Raw genomic sequence first — 10,423 nt, forward strand, 5'->3', positions numbered from 1 at the left:
CATGGAAGACTGGGAATCTTCACTGGTTACAGATCGTGTGCCGCGACCTCTCACGGAGTTATGAAAGCTCTCCCTCTGCTGGCGCCTGAGCTCTGCCGCCTCACGTGCACGATTCTCCTGCAACAGAGGAAAGGGAGGAGTTTGAAGTTAAAAAGCAGCCAGTGTGTTTTCTGTCTGTGCGGCATCATTTCAGGTACTATTATTCATTTGATTATATTTATCAAGGGTAGGTTCAATAAGCCCTTATTCCTACTACAGATTCACACCTAGTAAAATCAAAGTATTATACTGTTGGTCAATGAGCAGTTCCAGAGCAGTTGGGGGTTAAGCTCAAGGGCACTTAAAAAAAAAGGTGGGTGTTGAGGGAGGGACTGGTCATTCAAATCCATCCACCCCGAATTTTCCTGCCGGACTGGGGGAACCGCTTGGCCACATTTAACATTTAGGCCACCACGGCCCACAGACATAAAAAGGTAGACGCCTCTTCCGGCTCTCTGGTACCCGTCTCACATCGATAGGCATTTTTGATTGACAGGCTTGGAATTCTTCCGCGTGCGTAACAGACACGGAAGGTCGGTAGGCAAATCAGAGGCAGGTGGGGGCTGGTCTTTTCGTACGCAGCTCTTAAAAACAGCTGCGTCGTGCAACAGCTGGGACGCGTTGTGATTGGCCAGTAGTTTTTTTGAGTGGCAGCCTGCCCTCGACACTTCCGCTTTTCTGCCTATCAAGTTAGACGGGTCGCTCCAATCAACTGCAGCGGTGGACGAGGTATCTAGCTTTTTATATCTGTGACCACGTCCTACATAATACACTATTACAGTCTCACCTGTATGGCCACGTCAAACTTGGTGCAAAAGGAGCTGAAGATGGAACAGCACTCCTCCAGTTTGAATACAGACGGGTCTTCACAGAAAAACTCTGCCACAGCACGACTCTGAGAGCAGAGCTCCCGGAGAGACAATTCCACAGCTGACAGCTTAGCATCAGCCCTCTGAAGAATTAAAACAGATAATAGGAAGCATTTTAGCACAGCTGATGGACAAAGGAAATCTGAATGTAATATTAAGCACAGCAGAGATTATTATTGTTCAATACAATGTAAATCAGCATTACTGACTGAAACCTAAAATTAAGACATGCTTACCAAGATAAACGTCTCAAGGTGTTGGAATAGATCAGGCTGTCTGCTGGCAAACAGTTTAACCTCCTTGATCTTCTGGACCTCTCTATGGAAGTCCATCTCAACCTCCTCTTTGGAGGATCTACACAGACACCAACATAATAGAAAAAATTAAAAAGACCAAACATTTTCAAAATGACTGACAGTCACAATACATACTGTACATGTGCCACCCACCTTAAAGCTTTACGAATATGTTCAAGCTGGTTGGGGAACGTCAGCAGCACAGGGTCGATGACCTCGGCTTGCTGCAGGGTCAGACAATAATCAGAGATGAAGTCAGTGCGATGTCCGAGTTATCATATAAAGCTATGGTCATTGGTCACACATCTGCATCAGACGCGTCAGATTCCCTGTTCACTTCCATTATACTTTGGGCGTCCAACGTCGGCAGTGGTGCACCCTTCATTAATTAAAACGGGAGCGTTCCCAGCGTTGATGTGACGCTCGACGCGCCCGGTGGAGCCGGGGGGTAGGGGTAACATAGGAAATAGATGCATCTCGGATTGGCGTGTTTCAGTTGAATTAACTACGACGTGTCTGATGCAGATGTGACCACAGCCTAGGCATTAAAATAATGTATGATAACCAGTGTGTGTGGAGGAGTGATTGGTACATCCAACATCCCCACCCACGTCTCACCTTGGCAACAAAGTGCATCAGGTTCATGCCAGGTTTGTTGGCCTTTGTGTCTGCCAGCTTGAGCAGCGAGGCCATCCTGAAGCCAATGGCGTTGCCGCTGTACCCGCCCTGCACAACATACACATAGGTATTTGGCTGATTAATGTATTGTGACTAATCAGAAGCAATCGACCCAAGTGAATCCTCAGTCATTGAACTAAAAGAATAATCACATGTTACATTTTAGTACAGACAGGGTTTTGGATTGATGATGGGTGGGATTGATAAACTTGATAATTATGTACAGTAAAGGAAGAATACCCACAGCGTTCATGTAATTCCCAGCTTTCAAAACCAGATGAATGACTGAGTGGAGATCATCGCAGTCCAACAGCTCTGGAGGGGAGAGGGAGAGTTTTAGTTTCTTTTTTGCATAGAATTTCAGGCATAAGAATAACTCTTTGATCTGGTATTGTGTAATGCATGCAAGTTACCATTAGCTGCCTTGGTCAAGACTGCAATGGAATTCTTCACCTCCTCCATTAGAGGAAAGAACTCCTCCCTCAGCACCAATGTCTTCAGCTGGTCCTCGTAGCTAAAAGATAACATACAGTACATCACCACCAATTAACTTTGGTTTGCTAGGAATGGGCAATGCGACTTAAAATCGATACGATTATTTCAAACTTTTGCCTCAATTGAGACTAATCAACCTTTTATATATATAGTGAAAATAGCTGATCTATACGATGCAATGCATTGTGAGCTTGTAGATCGTATAGTTCTTACGCCAACATTGTACAAGGAAAGAACAGGGTTCAATGGTTAAGCAGACAAATCGATTTAGTAGATTATAAAATTATTAAAAAACGATTAATTGATAGAAAGATCTTGATAGAAAGATTATTCAGTTACAAGTTTTGGCAATATATTATTGGTTAATTGCCCAACTGTATTCCTCGAGTTTAGTTTCATGCAAATAATAATTTTGGAGGCTTCTTTTTAGACCGTGGTGTGGGCTCATTTCAATTTAAAAGTAACCCCTCAAACTATGACTTACCGTGGCACTTTTACCAGCTCCACCATAAACCGATCGGCCTCAGGTAACTTGGCAAGGCTGCCACTGTAGGACAGCAGCTGTCTCACCTGTACAATCACACAAAACAGCTGGCCAATATATTTTGTATCAACTCTCTCTCCCCCTTTTTCCTCACAATACGTCAGGATGCGACAAGTTGTGAGCTTTTAGATCAATTTTTTTACCATTTCCAAAAAGTGAAAGCGGTCTGTGGATTAGATAAATATTGAACCAATGACAAGTACTAAGGAAGGAAGACAATGAAATGAGAAGTGTAGAGTTGCAGCTACCTCACTGTCCTCCGGAAGCATTTTACACAGTTCTTTGAGTTTGCCTGATCCAAATCGGAGCCAGTTCCCAAGACGAATGTCTTCAACCAGTTCCTTGACTGGCCTATAGAGGGAGACAAAGGACATTTGTGTGTAAAAAAAAATCAAACCTCGGTTCGAAGTGGAGCGGTGAATCTGTGTGTGTGTGTGTGTGTGTGTGTTTGTGCCTGCACAACAGCGCCCCTCCTTTAACTTGTGTGGCCACTCAAGGTATTGCCAGGCTACAGACATACCCAGCCAGCCAGCCAGCCAGCCAGCCACATAGCCAGCCAGCCACAGACATACCTGTCTATTGGGAGCGCTTTCACCGCTCCAAAAAAGCAGCAGATGCAGATATGTTGAGATTGATTTGTTTATTTTCATGAGCTGTATGCAATAACAATTCTAAATTAACAAATTACATATGCATCTAGAATATATGGAAGTTTCCATTTTCGAATTATATTACAGAAGAAAATTAACTTTTAAACAATATATTAGTTTTTAGATGGATCTGTGCAATGACAAAAACAGATAAAGGATTATTGCAGTGGGGCGGTCTAATAAGAATAAATTAAAACAATTGAAATGGCCCTCCTCCTGACCACTCCTCTCTTCTGTTTTTTTTTTCTTCAGTTTCATACTAATGACTCCACTGGAAGGCTGCTAATGCCTTTAAAGTTTAATGGCTTTTAATTCAATTTAAATTATTGAAGGTTGTTACAGCGCTCCGCTGTTGACACACACTTCAGAGGTACATTTGGTATTCAAATTGAGACCTGAAGCTGGAAGTTAACGTAATCAGCATGATAAGGCTCATATACTGTAAATAAAGTGGAACACTAAGTGAAACACTTCAGCAACACTGCACGCTATATTTAGCTCACAACAACTCACAATAAAGTCCACTCCAGACCCAAGATCAATCTCAACAGGCACATGTAGTGGTTGGACCCATGACACAAAATACAGTGCAAAAACATCTTATGGTACTTTAAATGACCAACCCAACAAACTACACAAGTTCACAAACTGGACAAAAAAAAGGGCCTACTTCATTAGGGCATAACCCCGTTCTGACCTTGCTGTTCAGAATGTGCGATTATGTTCCTTGTTTTTATCCCATCTTTGAAATAATAAGAGGACTCAAAAACAAGACTTTTTTTTTACTCTTTTTTGACTCACCTCATCATGTGAGGGAAGTTAAGGCTATTTTAATATATTTGAATATGGCCCATAAGATAGTAGATGTAAGTCAAACAATTTCTGACTGAGTGTTATGGCAAGAACAGTGCTCTCTCTGTTGCTGGAACTCCTTTAGGAGGGCTGCATGCTATTCAGACTTATGTCCCATTCCCCAGTGCCCACTCTTGCTCATGCTCCCCTGTGAAACATGTATACTGTATATGGCACTATACATGGTGCATTAATTTTTATAGCGCATTTCTCCAAAGTATTTTACTCCTGTTGGGTAGGAGTCTAGAACAGGGGTCGTCAACGTTTCCAGGCCAAGGACCCTTAGTTGAGAGAGAGATGAAGCAGGGACCCCCACAATCTTTTCATAGATTCCATCTAGTTTCATCGTTTGACAGCACAATCAGTGTATTTTCGATTCATGTCAATTTGAGTTTTCAGATATTTAACCACTTGAGCGGTCATTACCTAATAAACTTGACCTTTTACTCTGTGCTTAGTCAGCTCTTTTTCCCCATACACCAAACCTCTTTGCCAAAAATAGCCGATCTACGAGCTCACACCACTTCGTTGTGAGCTTGTAGATCTGCCATTTATGGCTACAGTTCTCAGAATATGGACACTAGGGTTCAAGTTGTTAATATTAAAAGGATTGGAAGATTTGGAGGACCCCCTGTAGAAACTACTACTAAAGCTCATGAGCACAAGATCTCCCAGGACAAACAGTAGTAGAAATGACTGTAGGTCTTTCATGCAGGAGACTCAGATTTGAATCCCAGGTGGGACAAAGTTATACAGATTGCAGTTAGTTACGAGGAGTAAAGTACTGTATGAGAAGAGAAAAAAGGATTTCAATTTTGCAGCCTTCCAATCACAACACCCCATTACCTCTTGAATTGTTTCAGGAAGATGGTAAGATTCATACTCTTCTTGGAGTCAAGAATCGACACCTAGAGAGAAAGAGGAACCGATTATTTCAGCAGGTCCAAAACTGTTCAAACAAGCCAACACCGGCAGAGACACCTCCATGATCAGCATAACATCTAGCATTGAATACTGGGAAGAAGCTTATCAGGTGTTGTTTAATATATGACTGAACAAAACTTCCTGTCTTCCTCAATGATGCATAGCCCAGAAAGCACGGTCAGGACCAGGACCAATCAGTGACGTCTCGATTGGGGCCAGATCAAGTCAAACCATGACTAGACAGATCACTAGTCAAATCACCTGATTTCAACCAACATAAATCCTGCCCACGAAAACAGACGTCCTGGATGGACAGAGAAATATCATAACTAGTTAGATATGTCCCAGAATATAACCTTATGTGGTCATATTTCAACTAATATTACAAACAATAACAATAATCCTGTCAAACAAAAAAGTCATTCTGGTACAAATGTGACATTCTGGTAATGACGTCAAGATCATCCCCATATGGTCTGTGATCTGGCTAGTTCTGAATGTCACCGGAGAACGTTATCATAACATCATCATGACGTCATTTGGCTTGCAAGGAGGATTCTATGAGAACCTCAAGAGTAGGTCTGTCATCTGTCACAATTATTGTGGGCTCGCCTGTAAGGTGAGCACACTTTAGATATTGTCATTATTTATTTGTTTGTTTATCTATCAGACAGTAGACGGGAACTTCGGTTCCTTTCTACTCCTACATACTTAGTGAGAAAATGAAAATAAAAACATCAATGTGTTCAGTTTACAGTGGCAAAGTGTGCTATTATTTTTTATAGCAATCGGCCAAATGGTGGCGCTGTAGGAAGCCTTCGAAAGTGCGATCTTTGAACAGGTATAGCTCATGCTGTGTTATACATACAGCCATGAAACCTGTATACACTTATGCGTCTCCTCATGCCGAACAACTTTTACCCTCTAACTTTTGACCTCTGACCTTTAGGTCTCCCACAATTCGGAATTATATGAAAAACAGTAAAAATCTATCTCCTCCTGGGATTTTCGCGTCAAGTGCTCGAAACTTTTTTCACATGAACTTTGAACCTATATCTACACAGGCTATGTGGTGAGAAGTTTGTACGTTAAATAATGATTTTTTAATAATTCAATATATATTGCGGTTTTATGCAAATTATTCTTCGGCCTCTAAATCATACATGCAAAGTTACACGTTCATGGCATTTGGCAAAGATGTGGAGGGTTAGTCAAAGTATCACTGAAACCAATTTTATTCCAATTGGCCAAAGGGGGGCGCTATACGAAGCGTCTGAAAATTCAAACTTCAAACGGGCATAAGTCATGACTCGTTTCGTTTGAAGACATGCAACTTGTTACACGCGTGCTTTGACTCAAGCGGAAGACATCTGTGTTGTTGTTAAGTAAGCTCCGCCCTTCGATTTTCCGCCATTTTGAGCAGTTTGTAAAACGCGTAAACCCGCTTTTATTCTGGAATTTTCGCGTCACGTGCACAAAACATTTTTTACGTGAACTTTGGACCGATATCTAAAGATCTGTCAGATCGGATTTCTTTAACATTGAAACATGCTTTTTTAAATAATTCAAACAATATTGCAGTTTTATGCAAATTATTCTTCTGCCTCTAAAACATACATGCAAAGTCACATTTTCATGACAAAATAGTGTAGAGGGTTAGTTCAAATATCACTGAAACCAATCTTACCCCAAATGGCCAAAGGGGGGCGCTATATAATTTTGAGCAGTTTGTAAAACGCTTAAACCCGTTTTTATTCTAGGATTTTTTTTGCAATTTGCATGAAACATTCTACACGCAATCTAAGGACCTTTATCTAACATGCCTATGAAGTGCACACAAAAAAAATATAAAATAATAATAAATATAGCTGCAAGCAGCGATAAAGTGGCCAAAGCCAAAAACACCTCAAATCATGAACACAGCCTGCAATGTGCGTGAAATCTTGCAAGCACATTCCCAATAGGTCAAGGAACAGATACCACCCTTTCTCACATTGGCCTGTTATAGCGCCACCAGCGGGTCAACTTTTGCATAACACATTTTTGGAACAAAATGGACCAATCTTTGACGTCAGTAACGTCAAAGTGAGCACTGCCTGCGATCTTGACATTTTGTACTTTTATAGCCATTGTTTTCTGGCTTGAAGCGAGCCCACAATTGTTTCGAAGGAACAATATTTTTCTAGTTACAATACATAATCGTCTAATCATTTACTTGATAGTCAATTATTTTGCATAATCGTAAAGAAATTAAAAAGCTGAAATAGGTGATCTACAAGCTTACGAGTCACTCCCACCCCCCTATCAAGTAATAAGATACGGCCTGCTCACTCCTCAAAGCATGAGCTCAGTTCTGGGCTCTCCCCAGGTTGGCAGAGCGAGAGTAGCGTCCAGGATTACAGTTAGGCAATTGGCTCTGGGTGAAATATGGGTTCCAAAATCGTGGGATAAAAACGTAAAATAAAATAAAAATCGATCAATTCATGTTAGTCTTGCAGTTGTCTCCCCTCATCTAGTGTGTTCCACTATAGTTTTTACAGTAGATAAGCTTTACCGTCTAACCTTAGATTTTAGTCATGTGGTTGAAGCTAGCCAATCACCTGTGTCTGGTGGCTTAACGGAGGCCTGCCTTCGAAACTCTTGCGTGCCAGACTGTTGGACTGGTGTTGTGGGGCCTGTCTGGTGTCAGCCAAGCTGAACAGCTCCTCCATGCTGCGGGTGTCAAGCACCAGATTCTTCTTCGACCGCTCGGACGTCCACACGTTCAACTTCCCTATAACGCTCTGGCGGGGGATGGCGTCCCAGTTCACCTTCTTCATAGACAGGCGCTGGGCACCCCGAGTAAATCCAGGTGGTTGCACTGGAGGGGGAGGTGGTGGAGGCGGTGGTGGAGGTGGTGGAGCAGGGGGTGTGAAGACGCGAGAAACATGCTGATCGGACACCTCCTGTGCGTTTGGATGAGGAGGAGGGAAATGGACGTCCAGGGGAGGAGGAGGGAGAGCATTCGTTCCTTCCATCAGCATCATGTTGTGTCACAGAACTCAGACCTGAGGGGCAAAAGAAACAGTTGAATGGTTATTTTACAACCTCATCATTTATGTGCGTGAGTCACTTGAAACACTGATCACACATTCAAAGCCAAATATAATCTACTGTAGCCTAAATCTTTTTAAACCCCTGCTGATTAAAAAGCTCTAACACACAATGTTACTGAATTTTCAGTAACAATCAATGGCAATTGCAAGTGTTTACAGGCCATAATAAGATTACAATTTTGCATTAAAAAAAAAGTGGAAACTTATTGATTCAAACTCAGTCATTTCTATACTATTCCAGTCCAGAGGCCATTTTCAGGATAGGATACAAGACATTATTCAAAGTGGATCTACATCCATCATTGTTATTGATCAAATTAAAAACAATGTTAAGGAAATAAATAATTCTCACAAGGGCAAACGTAGTCCAAATTAGGCTACTATCCTACAGTTATTCATGCATTTCCTGCTCCAACAAATTGAGTACAAAGGAACCCAATGTAAACCAGCCATACATGGTGCTTTCTTGCCCCCCCCCCCCTTCTGTGAACCGTTAATAAGGTATTCGATCATCAGGCTCAGCGTGTTCACAACTTCACAAACAAGTCAAAATCGATATTCATATCATTACATTGAAAATGAGTACTGTATGTTGAACAGCCAATTAAGTATCATGGCTATGTCAACTAACGTGCAAGAGTGGAAACTAGAGGCTATATTCAAACAAAATATTCATCATGCATTGCAAACAAACAGTGTCCAGCATGATGTTCAGAATCAGATGCGGATTTTAGCCAAGATTAGTCGTTTTTCCCCCATCCTTACCAACAATAAAGGATAAACCACAGAAACCAGCATACAGGTGAGATGAGTAAAACACAGCGACCACAGGATGCAATGTCAGTCAGTGTGATTATCATAGGTGAATATGAACTACTGCTGAGGACGCCCTATATTTTGATATTGCCTCCTTCCTTTGACGTGCTGCTGCTACCTAACAGACGCCCTAGCGGCGCACACGGACAGGTGTCCGACCGTTGCGAAACTTGCAACCATGCTGACATTACTGAGTGTATTTACAAGTAACAAGTATACAGTATATAATATGTAACTCACAAACCGGCAAAAAGATTTTACAATCTAAGATCTTGCTTGGTCAATCTAAATTGTACCCGTTTTATCATTCATTTATAGCTTATATTAATTTACGTAGGCTATTCTGTATTCTTTTTTTTATTTCTTTTGCATATTGTTGTGTTTATATCGAAAAAGAGGGTATACGTACGTCCAGACCTATCCATAAATCATAATCACTCTACAAGAGTTATGATTTATGTCTAGTCCAGGCGGTCCAGACTCCAGACCCAGCCCTCAGTGTGTTCACCGAGAATAAATGGTTGAAATGAAAGGAAACAGCGACATTCAGCGTCAGAAGTGGTGCAAAAGTCTTAAAGGGTTCCATATCATATCATGAAAGTGAAGAAACACAATGAAATGAATGTCCTTTTCACATGGTGTATTATTTACCTCTCACGCCAACTAACAACAGGTTCTCTTCAGCGTTGTGACAAGATAACAGGAAGTGAGGTTTATATAGACCTGCCTGCGTGTTGCAATCAAGTACAATCGAATTCAGGTGCCAATTGTCATCACCTTGAAAGCCTCAATCAATAGGGTACCATGAAAAGGACAGATGCCAAGTGAAATAGCTAATGCAATTAAAAATACACACTAAGCACAAGAAGGTCTATCGAGGAGCTTAAATTAGCTGCTTTTTGTGAAGTGTCAGATATTTAGTCAGACACGTTGGCGTCTTTAATTGGCATTTATCAATGAAATATGAATGTTTAGTTGCATCTCCAGAATCCGACAACTGCACACATTTTTAACAAGTCCATAATATAGGGGTGTGTGTTAACAATGTTGTGTTTCTTAAGTTATATATTCATACATTTATCACCAATAGTATGTAGTGTTGAATCTCACAAGTCACTTGTATGTGTAAAGGGCAAGCTATACCTACATAATTATAGTATGCAAT

Source organism: Nannobrachium achirus (genome assembly GCF_963921795.1).
Source record: "Nannobrachium achirus genome assembly, chromosome: 19".
NCBI lineage: Eukaryota > Metazoa > Chordata > Actinopteri > Myctophiformes > Myctophidae > Nannobrachium > Nannobrachium achirus.